Source organism: Tyto alba, unplaced genomic scaffold, assembly GCF_018691265.1.
Source record: "Tyto alba isolate M040663 unplaced genomic scaffold, T.alba_DEE_v4.0 Super-Scaffold_5, whole genome shotgun sequence".
Lineage (NCBI taxonomy): Eukaryota > Metazoa > Chordata > Aves > Strigiformes > Tytonidae > Tyto > Tyto alba.
The window spans coordinates 17,812,339-17,827,799 of NW_024881326.1; the positions used below are offsets into that span (position 1 = coordinate 17,812,339).

The 15,461-nt window shown below is 41.7% G+C and overlaps 1 protein-coding gene across 3 annotated transcripts in view; it reads left to right on the plus strand.

Annotated features, from left to right (window-relative positions):
• The first annotated feature begins 5,258 nt into the window (after positions 1-5,258).
• Positions 5,259-15,461, plus strand: part of PCDH11X (protocadherin 11 X-linked) — a 509,983-nt gene continuing 499,780 nt past the window's right edge. For all 3 annotated transcript variants that reach the window (XM_032982731.2, XM_032982732.2, XM_032982733.2), the window contains exon 1: positions 5,259-5,821. The gene's annotated coding sequence lies outside the window, so the exon portion shown is untranslated. The remainder of the gene's footprint in view (positions 5,822-15,461) is intronic.

A 15,461-nucleotide genomic window follows, 5' to 3' on the forward strand; every position in this document is an offset into this window, starting at 1 on the left:
AAAAGTATGTGACTTTTTATACTACTAAGTAAAAAGTCCTGAAAAATATCCAGAAGGTTTATGGCAATATTTTTTTTTTCTTTTATAGGAAATCACTTGTAATTGCATTAACTCGGAAGGAAATTTATATTTATAATGGCAGGTAACAGAAGAGCCTTTTAGTATCTTTTGTTTTGAATATTTGAATAGATATGCAATCCTGTTAGTGTGCATCATTCTGAAATTTATAGCTTTCCAGTACAAGCTAATTTAAAATAATGAAAAAAATATTGTTTATTCTAGCATTTTTGCATGTCTAGACTGCTTCTTAAACACAAGCTGTGCTGTAAAGTACAGCAAAAGACACAATATATTTCAGCTTTCTTAGTTTGTTTCTATTTTGCAAGACATAAATCCCCACTCTTAAAGATGCAGAGAACAGCACAGTGTAACACTTGTTAAGTTTACAAAATTAATTTAAATTAACAGTTTCTGCAGATTTTTATTGCTCAAGTAGTTTCCTGTTATCAAGTATATATGACAAATATTTATTATACAAAAGGTATTTCATGAATTCCTAGGTTAAAGACCGGGTCTGATTTTTATCTTATTTAAGTCATCCTAAGATATCACCTGTATTGTCAGCGATACCTCAGTGCCTGACTCATGTAATCAAACAGGGAACTGGGTCCACAAACTCCTGCCTGTGCACGACCTTCCATTTTGAGTCTTTCCAACACCTTGCCTTGCGCACCTCTGCCAGAGACAGGCCCCTTTGCTATGCGTGCATGAACTCTCCAAATGTGCAGTACAATAATGAATGTATTTTATGCATAATTCATGACATTTAAAAAACATTGTCACTTGACAGCTGAGATGATAATAAAATTAGTATGTGCTACCTCCCGCTGTTAGGTACCGGACTCCCAAAGCTCCACATTTAATTGTGCTGGCAATAGCCCTGCAAGACGATAAAGACCACTGGTGCCTGGCTCTGCCTCAAAAATGTATGTATTTAGAAATAGTGACTCTTCTGAAAATAATGCAGTCTAAACTTCCTACATATTATCAATAGATGTATAATGTCTCCAATCTCGGAATGGAAGGCGTAAGTACCATATAGTCATGTGACAACTGTTCCTCTAGATTTGTGGCTGCAGGGTTGTTTTTTTTTTTTTTACATCTGCCATTTCTAATTAATACTGTAATTGACCTGAATTGATTTGCCCTGAAGTTATGCCAGGTTTTGGGGAAAAACAAACAAACAAACAAAACAACATTTATACAAATAATTTAGAAAAAAAACCAATCAGCTATTGTAAATTATAGGCCATGGCACTCTGAGAAACACAGTTTGTATTCATTATGAAGTCCAGATACAGTATCAATTGGCATTTCTGAAGCACAGCGCAACGTAGATAAACATTGCTCCTAGAAAAGGTAAAACTTGGGAATTTCCATTATCGAGAAGCAGGAGTGAAAACAGTGCTAGTGCTCAAAAATCCCAAGTGGGATTTATTTTACATTTCCAGTAAATGGGGGTGAGGGAAAAGAGAGGGAAAGGAACCACTGTTCATGTAAGTATATGGAGAATAAAAGTCTTACTTGGGATTGAGGCAAAATCCTAGTAAAAGATGTGGTGCAGTGTAGTTGCAATTTGTTTTCTGAGTTTTTCTGTTGCTCTGACAGGAAAAAGGAAACAAAGCGGAATTATGTGAGGCCTTCAGCAGAGAAAGCCCTCCAACTTTATCTGTGTGTCTGGCGAGAGCAGCTCCTCTTTGTTCCCTGCACATACCCGATGCCCAGTAGCGAAGGGGAGGCCTGTGTCTCTCACTTTCTTGCGTGGAGACATAAAAGTGAATTACAATCTTTCTTCGAGACTGTCATCTACCGTGGCCTCTCCATGACTTATCTGGGTGACCAAAGTAAGGCTACTCAAGCAATATATTTTATGTGACCTTTGCAAAAATGCTGAGAATTCGTCCTACAGGCACTGCGATGTTATTAACAGCTTATTCCACAAGCCAGTAGTTGTATAATATCAATGAGAATTTTCTCCTTACATTTTGAGAAGTCTATAAAAAAATCAGCGTCTGTGGGACGAGGAACCACAATAATTGCAATCAGGGAAAGTCAGGGGCAGCCCCTGCTCTGCAAGGCAGCAGCCTGCCTGCAAGGCAACCAGCACCCGAGTCACAGGGACCTGCTAGTACACAGATTGCTGTAAATCAGCCACAGTGCTTACAGCATCCTGGAGAATCAGCTGAAGATGCTATATGGAAACTGTATTTCTGAGAGTTTTCTGTGAAGTGCAAGTTTTAGAAAGGAAGCAAGCTTGACCTTCACAGTATACAAAACTTTGGCTCTGGTCCTAGCTCTTTTCACATGTGAATAGTTCCTGTGGGGCCTCCTCATGTGCTTAGAGTAACAAACAATTTCAGGATTTAGACTTTGATCTGAACCAAGGGTAGCAGCAATACCTTCTGGTATACTGCAATATTTTTGTTGATAGCAATGTAATGCATCTGCTGTGAGGACAGAGTTAGCGTTACTCTGTCTTTGACTCTTTCGTAACGTAACTGCTTTGGTTTGTGGAGGGCTTTTGCCCTTTTCAAGGGTACCAGTTCACCAGCGATATCAGTTAAATAAAGCCATCTACTCCTTCCACCTTGTTTTGGTTGGTTGGTTTGTTTGTTTGTTTTAAAGGAAATAGCTATTCTCACTAAATTTGACTTCTGAATGTGTATTTCAAACCCAGCTGAGGTTGAGCTGCTGGTTCCATTGTAGCTTACCCCTAGACACCACGGTGAGAAGCAGGACGGGCCATCCCCCCGGACATGCTGTGCCCTTCGCTTTCCTCCCTGCAATGGCCGATGCTGTCGCAGCTGATTGCTCTGCACAGGACAAACCATCATGTAAGTCATTTCATCTCCCAGAAATATTCAAACTTCTTTCGGTATTTATTTTCCTTTCAAGAAATAATCTTCACTTTCATTTAATCTGAAGCAAGGACAAGAACATGAAATGTCCAAACAATACACAGAAACTCCTTCACCAGTTGCCTCTTCTTAGGTGTAAAATGCAGCTGTCTATTAGGATATGCCTTTGATGGACTTGGCTATTTTAGAAATCCATTGTAATGACAGTTCCATGAAATAGGTATTAAAAGGACTGACAACTGGCCCTAATCTGTATGCCGTCAACGTGATGTAAACCAAACATGCATTGATGCAAGCTGCTTTTATTTTTTGTACTCTTGTTGTTTATCTGTGCTTTATTTCACATTTTATTACTAATTTTTCTGCAATGTCGATAAGTACAAGTGACTGGTGGGCATGACTCTCAGCATTGTGCTGCACTGCAGCCAGGACGCGAACTCTAATTTGTGGGTAATGTTCTGTTTGTACATAACGAGGCACCTCTGCTGTCCATGTGTGTACGGGACAAAAATAATGAAGTCACAACTTCCCTAAATTCATAGAATTTAGCACCCAGTACAGTAAAATACAATGGGCATTTGGTCAAAGTCAGGTGACTGAAATATGGTGTGGAAATATAGCCTAGAAGAAAAGGAATTACGCCTGTTCTGTAGTATTTTAGCCTGGTTAATGGCCATGCAATTGTTCATTCTGTGTCCGTATTTAAAGAATGTCACTGAATATAGGAGCTAACAGGTAAGATGGATACAATTCACTGAATGACTGGAGCTTTTTAGAAGCCGTTTTTAGAACTCTCTCATCCTCTCTCTTGTGTACCTTTATTTCAGATAAATTCTGGCATTTAAACTATATTTAGCAATAGAAGTGAGACATCACCTACATCTTGCTACAGTGAAGAAGGTAAAACAAGGCTTTCACATACATTTTCATACTATTTTTAAAGGACACATGCAAAAATGTGTGCTGTTAGGGTAAGTGCAATTTCTTTTTTTTGTTTGTCAGAAGAGTTTAAAACCGCCTCCTCACCCCACAGCAAAGTACAGAAAAAATGCTAAATTATTTACAAATAATTATTGTGTTCACTGAGAAGTGCCTACTGCAGGCATCTGGCAAAATGCTGCAAATAATTCAAGATACTCCAATTATTAAAATCAACACCACAAATTAACTATTAATTAAACTGCATTTCCACGCGAGCATTCAGCAGCAGCAGCTGAACTCACCACCACAACCTCGCTTCACAATCCCTGATCCTGCACCCAAAGCCAACCGACTCCGCGAAGCTTGGCCCCTCGCCCCGTGACTCGCCCACCGGCCGCGCGTGGGGTCCCGCCCCGTCCCGGGGAGCGGGGCCCTGCCGGGACTCCCCAGCCCGACGGCTGGCTGCCGGCGATCCGGGGCCGGCGCCGCTCTCCCACCCGTGTCCCCCCCCCCCCCCCCCCCCCCCAGCACCCGATCTCCCCCCGCGCCTCCGTCCCGGCGCCCCCGCCTCGGTTCTCCCAGCCCCCACTCCCCCACGCCCCCAGCCCCGAGGACACCCCGGCTCCGAGCAGCGCCCGCCGAAGCCTGCGGGACGCCCGGCACCGCCGCCGGGTCCTCGCCCCTTCCACGGGCATCGAGCCCGGGCAGCGCGTCCCTCCGCGGCGGCTCCGCGCGGCGGCGATTCCGCAGCGGGAGCGGGGCTCCTCCGGGGGGGGGGGGGGGGGGGGGGGGCGGAGCGGGCGGCGGCCGCGCAGCGGGTGGCGGAGCCGGGGGCGGCGGGGGCTCGCCGGGCCGAGGCGCCTGAGGGGGCTCCGCCGTCCTCCCGCCTCCTCCGCCACCGCCGCGGCCGCTGTGCAGGCGGGAAGCGGCGGGACTGCCCGGCCGCCCCGCGCAGGGAGCGCTGCGCCCCGCTCAGCGCCCGAGCGCCGGTCCTGGCCGGTCCCGGGCGGCGGCGGGGGGTGTGTGTGTGAGGGGGTGCGCGGGGAGCCGCCCACCGCCCAGCCCCGCCGGCCCCCTGCGGGCCGGTGCTGCGGGGCGAGGAGGTGGGGGGGGGGGGGGGGGGGAGGCCGCCCCCCGGCGAGGCGGCGGAGCGGTCACGCCGCCGCTTTCGGGGGATTCTCCGAGAGGAAGAGGCAGGGGCGGCTCCGGGAGGGGGGAAACCCCCCTCGGCTCGGCCGCCCGCATCCCCGGTGTCGCTCCTCCTCCTGGCGCTGATGTCAGCCGCGGGGAGGGCCGGCTGGCGGCGGCAGAGCGGGGCGCGGGCGGCCGCGGCAGAGCCGAGCCGGAGCCGCCGCCGCCGCCGCCGCCGGGACAGCGCGGGCTCCGGGGCGCCGCCGGCAGCGCAGCCGCGCCCCCAGGGCCGCGCAGCGGCCGCGCCGGGAGCCGGGAGAGCGCCCAGCGGCGGCGGCTTCCCCGGGGGCAGCGGCCCCTGCGCTCCGCTCCGCTCCGCTCCGCTCAGCCGCGCGGCCGCGGGAGCTGCGCCGGGCTGCGCGGCGCCCCGGTCAGGGTCTCTCCGCGCAACTTAGGTGAGGCGGCAGGACCGCTGCGGACTGGCGTGGGGCTTCCCGGGCGCGATCGCGTTTCCATCTTTCTGCAGCTGCAAAAGCAGGCAATTAAACCCAACAGAAATAAAACAAACTCAGGCTTACCCAAAAGTTAGGATACCTTTTTTTTTTTTTTTTTTTTTTTTTTTTTTTTTTCCTCCCTTTCCTTTACAATTTGAATCCCTATGTGGAAGTCGCTTACGAATCGTGCTCGGCACGCTGCATGGGAAGAAGCGGCTTGTGTTTTGGATCGAGGATCTGCTGTTGCAAAGCGGGCTAACTTCCATGCAGTGGGGCAGCCTTCGCTACTCTAAACGCCTTGACGATGTGCTGAGGAGCCCATGTAGATTGACATCTTGTGCAGAGAAGGCATTGAAGGTAAGAAGGGGGCTTGGGGAAAAGAGGGGGTTTTATGTCCTTTTGTGTGATATCTTTTAGTCCAGCATCCCCCTTTCAGCCGAGCATCAGCAGTTCATCCAGAGTAGTATTGATAGGCTGGAACTGATCGAGCAAAATGAAAGTCTGCTCCTGTGAAAAGTACACGGAGCTCACAAGTGATTGCAAAAGATGCATTTATTTCTGGTCTGATAGCACAGCACGTTTATGATCCCTGCTCACAGCACGGACAGCGAGCTAACTCACACAGCTCAGGAATGAGGAGATCTCAGTCTCTGATGGGCAGTTTGCATTGGCTGCTGCATTTTGTTGAATGTGTACCCCCTGCTACCTCCCTAGAGCATCCCATCATCCTGTTTGATTTGTTGTTTTTTGCAGATATAGTGTCTAGTATTAATGAGAGAGGGAGAGGGATGGGAAAAAAGCCCAAACATATGGAACATTTTATTGATGTGATCATAATCCTGTAATGGAGATTGCATTAAATGAGGATTGCATCAAAACGCCTAGCTGCTGGGAAGGGACGAGAAAGCAAAAACTATGCTGGATCATAAATGAAGTTCTTTGGTTGAAAGATTTTCTTGAACCATGAAGGGATGTCTGTAAGCTTAAAGTTGCTGTATATGTGGAGTGCTGGAGTGGGATAAAAACCAGATCAAGCTGAAACATATTTTCATTCACTCAAGCTCTGGATACAGTTAGAACTGGTTAGAGGCATTGCAGTGATGTCCAATGAATTCTTGGTTTCAGCTATGGAGACCACAGAAAGGCAAGGAGAGAGGAGAGCACAGAAAGGCAAGGAGAAGAATTTTATCGTTTGGGGAAGAGAAGGGTGGTTCACTTGTGACTTTTGCCATAATGGCACAAAGCTTACAGCCTGCTGGTTAGAAGCAGAAACGCTGTAGGTGATCTGGAAAGCAGAGGATTTATCTCACTTTCCTTTTGCAACCTTGGTGTAGTTGCCTGTAAGAAGTAGCTGCGAGGTGTGTGTCAAGAGGCAATCAGGGACTTGCCCCTCTCGGACACTGAAAGAAGCTGTAAGCTTGAGGGATGGCGTCGACTCATCGGATCCTGTCTGTTTGAGCTTGAGTTGATAATACATTTTGAGTAATTGTTGCTGCTTATCTCAATTGGCAAAGGAGGGGAGAAGATGTTCAAGTTTATTGAACCAAAGCAGAGCTGAGGACAGCAGATATTATCAACCCAGCCTTGCATTCTTTTTGTGCTAAATTTTATTCTGGCATAGAGATCTGAGCCACAAAGAGCACCTTCTTCAGGCTTTACTGAAATGAATGCTAAAGAGAACAGAAAGATTAAGCCAAAGATAAATTTTAACTTTTTGCTTGTCAGCAGTGGAAGTAGCATTGGTCTGTCAGATTACACAGGTCAAAAGAGGTAAGATAGGAAAAATGTTATTTAGTTATTTACTAACATTTCCACGCAGGAACAAAGTTGGCATACAAATAAACATCACAGAGTGGGAAAGCACCATTTCTTAGAACCACCTAAGTTATAACTGATGTAAACAGCAGAGAAATTCCTGTAAGAATCCTCAACCCTATCTAGCTGCAACTGCAAAAGAGCCGGTTAAATACAAAGTTGCACTGAGTAAACCAAACCCAAATATCTGACCTTCTCCGAAGTAATTTGTTTTCCCATTTGAGTTGTGTATAAAATCTGAGGTAATAGCTCCACGGTTCAGTCTCTCTCTTGCTGTGTATTTGGCATAAAGTTGAGACGGAAACACTTATTTTAAATAAAATTAAGAAAAGCAGCATAAGCATACTGAATTCCTTTTAAGCATTTTATTTTGGCAAAAGACAACTTTCAGTGATTTGTAAGAGATGGGTTTAGAATATTCATGGCTAAACTCCAGGGAGCTTAGTGTTAGCTCAGTAGGCAGAAGGTTTTTCCTCTAAAGAGATATCTGGAAAAGATGTGTTTAAATTTCAAGCCATATTCAGTTGAGACTGTTGGTTTCCACATTTTAAAAGCATTTGTTACGCTTCTTAGGGGAATGGTGATTAATCTGGAAAATAAAGCAAGTATTCCTAGATCACTTTTTTTTTTTTTTTTTTTTTTTTTAATAGGAAGAGCAAGCAGTGTGCTTTAATTGTACTTCTGTATGTACAAATGCTCCAGATTTGACTCTATTTTTTATCAAATAACAGCTGAGGAAAAATTAGTCTTTGGAAACCATGGTTATCCATGCAGATCTTGGTCTGTATTTTTGCTACAGAAGAACTCTGCTTCATGGCTGCATTGTTCATCCTTGCAGCATTTCTTTAAATGTGAGCCTTGCTATAGTTAAAGGATAATTTATATTCAGTGTAGTACTGTCTGCTCAGTGGAATTGGCTTTATACATCACAGCCTCTGCAAAAAAGGAGATCAAAGATCTGAACCTGTGGTCCTGTATTGCATTTGTATTCTACATGGACTTGAGTAATCTTATACTGGAGCCATTCACACTCCCATAGTTAAGAATGTGTCAGTCTTCCCATTAAAACACCCATTTGCTTAGTAATTTCACAGCTAGTTTTGAAGACAGGCTCTAAGCTTAAGTTTAAACACATTCACATAGTTAAAAAAAAAAAAAAAAAAAAAGCCAAACAAAACACCAAAAAAGATACCCTAAGCAATGAAGTATACTAACAACTGGCATTTGCTAATAGAGCACTGTTAAGATGAATTTGTAGAAAATAACATCTGCCTGAAAAATTTAGAGATGAAAAGGGAAAAAAAGAAACCAAAACCTTTCACATTTAGAAAGCCCCTTCTGGCTCTAGATGAGCGTTTGTACCTGGATTTTAAAAGGGCCTGTGATTGTTAAGCAGGCAGTAGGGCTTCTTAAAGGGGAACAGCACTGGCTCAGAACAGGAATTAATCAGATCTCAGTTCAGTGGTTCAGTCTTAGACTGCATTGGAACTAATGCCTTTGGCATTATTCCAGTTAGTTCTCTTGAGGGTTAAGTTACAAGAACAACAAAACCCCAAACCTTGTATTTTACCCAGGGAAGTTATCCTTTCAATAAGCTAAAAAGAACTGGTGTTGATTGTCCAACACAGGTGTTTAAAGCATTTGGGGGATGCTGCTGCCGAAGCACACCTGCCAGGGAGTCCCCCTGCGCAGGGCCGTGTGGTCAGCACACCTTCCCCCACGGGGACGGCCGGTGGGACTAGCGGTCCCTTGACACTTAAACACAACCCCTTCTTCTAGAGCATCCCCAAATCAACGTCTTCCAACAGGGAAGTAGTTGCTTCATCTCTGCAGATGAAGTATGTGAATGCTTAAAGTAACTCTGTGCCTATTTCAGGTCAGAAGTTAAAAGACTAGAATTAAAAATACACCTGGATTCAATGTTACGGTTGCATGTGCAGTGTTATAGTAGCTATGTTCAAGTAGTAGACTCAGATACAGCTTGCTGTAGTCCAAGTATTTTGGATTGGATGAAATAAACTAGTATTGTTTGAATGAAAGTTTTGTCAGTTAAGTAAAAATTCATAAGGGAGATTAATAGTCTTCTGTTCCAATTACCTCCTTCCGCGGTGAGATCACCGAGAGGAAATTTGTAACAGTTGTCTGTCTTCAGTGCGGTGAAGTAGCGGTGACCATGTCTTTCTTGGGTCTTCTGAAAATTCATGCTCCCTGCAAATATACAGAGAAGTAATATGAAGCAGGAAATTTAGGGTGGAAATGGGAATTTGTTTATCCCTTAAGATCTGTGGGGAGACTCCCATTCTCATTATCCAACAGTGAAGTAAGGAAAATAGGTTTAAGACAGAATTTCTCAGTTACACACACTGAATTAGTAGAGTGACTTGCCAGGAAGCATAAAAGCTTCTATAGCTTTTGCACATTTAAAAGCTCCACTGAAAGAGGAGTTTAAATTGTCCTTAAATTATTCTTTAAGGTGGTATATTGTGAGTAAGAGTGGGATTAGTGGAAAATACATTTTGAGTGATAATAATAGTATTTACAACCTCTGGCACAAGCGAATAAAAGCTATATATATATTTTACTTTTTAAATAACTTCTTAGAAAAAGACTTATGTTTCCAAATGAGGAAAGTGAATAATGTTTTCACAATCACACAGAAAAATTTCATATTTGAATAAAAAAAACCTCCACCAAACCCACCTCACTTGCCTGGGAGGTTTCATGAAGGTCCAGGGAAAGTTAATGTGAAAATTAGAATACAGATAAAAAAAGAAGGTGGAATTTAGTCTGTAGGTACAATCAAATCGTGGTAGTTTTGACAGTAAACAAGAAACTATAAAAGGTTTCCTGTAACTGTGTCATAATGAAGCATTGTTTTACTTTGAAGTCTTTTGCTATTGCCTTTAATAAATATCCTGTTGAAAATTACTTCATTTCGGATACGCTTAGAAAATACATGTTTTCCCATAGATTACGTAAGATTTAGCCTTCTTGATCCAACATGGCCTGAGCCAAAGCTTCCCGCAGTCTGTGGAGAAAATCCCTGTCGGAACAGGGCCTTCGGTAATTGCTTCCCACATCACATAACGCACACACTTTAACTGCCACTTGTTTAGGAGTTCGACGTGTTAACGTGGTATAGCAGGCATTGCTGTATGGGAGTTTTGCTTGCAAGGATGGCAGAATTTAGCCTGTTCAGCAGCAAGCTCTTTACTAACTTTTCAGGGAAGTTCTTTTTAAATGACTGTTGGTTTACTTCACTTAAGTTGTGACAGACTCCGCAGGCGTTATATAATTTAAAGGGAACCCACATCACCAGATCAGCAGAGAGCCAAATATGTTCTCCGAGAGACAGATGAACATTGAAACTGTTGGAAACTTCCAAATTCAATAGTGAAATTATGAACAGAGGTGGCCCACGGTATTTAAAACCCACCACTGTGGGGTTTAATATGGCAGTTCACTGCGCTAAAAAAAATGCGTGCTTCATTTTCCTGCCAGGGGAACATCTTGCATTGTGTACTACTTTGATTTGATATGGTTGCTTTGGGGATGATTTTCTTCCTCCAAGCTGGTCTAGAAATAAGATGTCACTGGTGATGTAGTCTGTTTGTATATCAGTGTTTATCTGTTACATCCTTAAGGACATAGTTTTATTATTTTTGTAGGAATTTAATTAGTAATTATGTGTGCTTTATGCTGTCTACTGAAGTAGCAGGAAATACATGCTAAAGGGAAAAAAATTCAAGTAAAAGTTTGGAATGCTTTAGGCACAGAATATTTCATTTAACCAACTACTTACACCATCATTGTTACTACTCTGTGCTAACTTGTTAAATAAATAAATGCTTATGTATGGAAATCTATGATCTATTCGGTGTATGATCACACTAAAGCCACATACAGTCTTGTTTCCAGTTTTTTTCCTGGCACAGAAGATGCATACCTGCCCACCAAAAGAAAACTGAAAAATATTTGGGGGATGGCAGAACTGCAGGTTCCATCAGAACAGAGTGTAGGGAACAGTTATAAAATTACAGTGCCTGCCTTTCGCCCGTAACTCAGATTTCCTTAGAAGGTCGCACGGTTTGCTAATCCTCCTGAGAGAGGAAGTTTCATGACTTTGGGGAGGAACTGAGTTTTATCTCGGCTAATGGAAGTCATAGTTTAAACCCGTGTTTAGTCATTTATGCAGGCCTTGTGGCTGCTTCTGTGATCATCAAAAGATGTATCATCCTGTCTTTTGACAAACAAGTTTGAAGCTGTGTGTCCTGACAGGCACATGGTTACCGGGATCACTGGTTTTTCTTAGGCATGCTGGTAGTTTTCTTCCTGAAATGCAGTGTAGCTTCAGGAGGAAGCGTTATGTCAAGGTGCAGGTGGGATTCACAAATTGGAATGAGATTTTCTTAGGACTTGTATGATGTTTAGGATGAAAGCCCTAAACTTACTCATCAGTGTTAAATAGCCAAAGAGCATGCCATAGCGTTCCCTAGAGAAAAATGCAGAGGAACTCTAGTTTTGAAACTACAATAAATGGTGACATAATAGGAACTGTAATGTGCACATGTAACTCTGGACTCAAAGAATTTGGGACCTTGCTGCAGTAGTTTGTTCGGATTACAGTCACTGCCAGTAATTTATAAATATATGCAAGATATAAGGCATGAAACTAAAGCCATCATTAAATGCAGTAATGGCTTTACTTTGTCAGTTGTTTAATTGACCCTTGGAAAATGTACGTGGCAATGTGTTGCAAATTAAGATCTAGAATACAAGGCAACACAGTAATCATTTGGGGAACGAAAATTTGGAATGAAATGCATAAAATTAATTTTCTCTTTATCTCCCTGCCTTGTCTGCATGTGAGACTTTACCGGAATGAATGGATTCCAGCTAAGGGTTTCATAAGTTTCCTGGGATCGGGACTCTACTATGGGAGATGAGTTAAGTGCTTGACAGACAAGCGTACATTCGTGTCTAACCACCCGAGAATTCATTTTAAAATTCATGTTCAGGAGATCTGTACTTTTATGACTTATTAAAGCAAGCTGGATATAAAGTAAATAATGGGTTTTGTTGTCCTAGTTAATTTGTTATAGTTTTCTAAGATAATGGAGAATGGCCTTTGCCTCTGGCCAAACAGCAGCTCAAGTAGCAGGTTTTACTACTTTATCTTCTGTGGTTCCACTGTAAACTTGAGGAAAAAAAAATCACATATGTGTAATTGTTTATGGCATTAGTTAAATCTGAAGAGTAAATGTTGTAGAAGGGTCATTGGCTACTGGAAAATAAGTGTCTTTTATTTGTATATAATCAATCTGGAATAATTATGACTACAAAATGAAACTCTTGTAACATTTTTGGTATTCACGTATTCTTTCCCCACTCTCTTGATATTCATATATAAGCTCTTTAAAAAGACAATACATCTAGGAGAACATCATAAACCACGCTTTCTTAGCAAAAAAATGTCTTTAAAAATACCTCTTCAAAAGGCTATGGAATTGTGGGCCATCAGTTATATTCGTTTATTTTTTGACAATATGTTCAGTCAAATATCAGTTAGTTTCTATCTTTCACAGTCTAGCTTTATCTACATATACAAAGAAAACTATTTTCAAGAGCTGCTCTGAAAGTACCCTAAAGCATAATACAAAGTGTGTTTGAGATGAGTTCACAGAACATTAACTCAGGGTGTTTCAAGCTACAAAGAGGGGGAAAAAAAGGCATTTGGCATATCAGAAAAAAAAGTTGACCGCTTTAAAAAAAGTGAATGTGAGTCAGAAAGCAAAGACATTAATAGACTGTGTCAAAGAAATGTATCACTGGTGTGTTTGGGCAGAATCTGTTGTTTTCTCAACCGAGGAATAAGGCCAGGGTGTGTCGAACGTTGATAGCCTTATGATGAGAAATGAACCAGTAGCATCTTCTGGCTGCGGTACTGTGTCAGTGTGGAGCCGTGAGCCCCACTGAACAATCTGAATCTGGTGTGCTAAAGGAACAGATATTCCTGGTGACTAAATACTAGTGACTCTCTAAAGAGTTTGGGTGTTGCCTGTGTCACTTTTGAGTGGTTTAATTAAAGCGCTTAAAAATTCCTGCTTTCTTCTGTCCCTTCAAAGAAAATTGAATTTACATGGTGCCCACTCTTCTAACTTTTTATATTTGACTGAATTGTTTATTAGAGCATGATATTACAGAGTGGAAGGATACTTTCTAATAGAAACAGAAGTGTCATTTTAACATGTAGCTGCAAACTTGTTAATAACCCCTGCCTCATCTTCACAACAATGAGGAAACAAGCATAAAATAACAAAGAATTCATGTTCTTCTTCAATTATGCAAAAACTTTGTTTTGGTTCTTTGAAAACAATGTGTCTTTGATTTAATTTTGTTAATTGAAGTTGAAAAGCAGTAAACTAGTAACTTTTACCATGTTCCTGAGGCAGGACTAATATTTTCAAAAGGACTTCCATGGTTTGGGTATATAAATCCCATTTTGAAAGTGAGTTGGAGTCTGAAAGAGACTAACGCTTGTCTGCTTTCAGGAATCTTTTCAGTGTTTTTGAAAACAGTACCATTTTTGTTAAAGACTGGTTATAGTAACAGTTTGTACCTCATCCACATTTTCTTACATTTCTTTGAATATTAGGGACATTAAAACTAGACACATCCAATATTCAAAATATAGTGGAACTCCAGGATGATTATTCTATCAAAAACCTAAAAGCAGATGATGAACATAAGCTAAAAACTTGTCTTTAACAGAGTTGCACAAAATAAACTTCTTAAAGGAATTATTATGTCCTTTTACCAACTTTATTTTATTCAAGCTGATTTTAAATACTTAAATAGAGAGGAGAAGGAGGAGCAGAAGAATTAGAAAAGCTGTCATAGAAATGAATCTATTATAGTAAGGCTGAAATGTATCATGATGTGGGTTGAGTTTGGGGCCTATTACTCCTTGTTTAACGTTCTGCATTTTGCAGCTCATCGAACAGACACGGTTAAGCATCAACCAGCCTGTACAGTTTACTGAGTTGAACCTTCAGCACCGGAAAAAGACCCGGTTTATTTTAAGACAATCACACTAAGCATGAATTCCCGTCAGAAGAAGAGATCCTTTTTCCTTTCTGTTCATCTAAACTTTAAAATCCAGTCAGACAAGCTGAGACAATAAACAGAAGTTAAAACACTGAAGGAAGGGTTTAGTGAAAGAACTGACTGAAATTTGCCTAATTTACTAATAAAAAAAATTATAGAATTATAGAATTATAGAAACCTGAAATCCATTGTACTATCCATTAAGTTGGAGAAAAGGGTAAACACATTGGTAAATTTGCTGTGATAGGACATTCTTTTGTGATTGTATGGCATTACACAGCTCAAATTCAGTAAGAAGTTTCTAACAATATGAATGGAATTTGGCTCCGATTCTGTATTTGTGTAGTGCTCTTTGGAATCACTGTGTAGGGTATTTTTAAATTACCAAAAAAATTTTAATTAACAAAATATTATTGTTGTTTGGGACTGCTCAGCTTATTGTGTCACATATTGTGTTATACAATTTGTTCAGTAGCTGCTTTCTTTGGATATTTTTTAATCTTATTAATTCAAAGCAGGTTTTGGGTTTGGATTATTGTTTAACATCAGTGGGAAAATATAAAAACCCCAAATATTTTCCTGTTAAGTTTGATGAAAGCTTAATCTGGCTTCATATAAGTGCCATTTGTTATGAGTCCCCTTAATGTCAATGTTTGTATTTTTGTTGTACTGCACTTAACAAAAATGAGTATCTAAAGAATAATTTCTGAATCAAAAATAGTGCAATGTGAGTCTGCAAAAAATGTGTAGCCTCAGTTGCGTATATGTAATTCATTTTGGCAGGTACAGTACTTTTAGGTTTTATTGTATTATAAATGCTAAAAAAGCTTGAAAGAAATAATTAGAAAAAGGTTTAGACTAAGTGATTTAGATGAGGCTGGCAGGTGGTATAGTATGACTATTGCAAGATTACCTAAATTCTGAAAATTCAGTCACTTCATTTATGTATTGGATTTATGTCTTGATTTAGTCATTGCTGAAGCCAAAGTCATCACTTTGCTGAGCTGCTGAACTGCGAGACAGTGGTTGATGGAGATATTAATCAACCAACAGAAACTATTTTCTGAAAAATTTG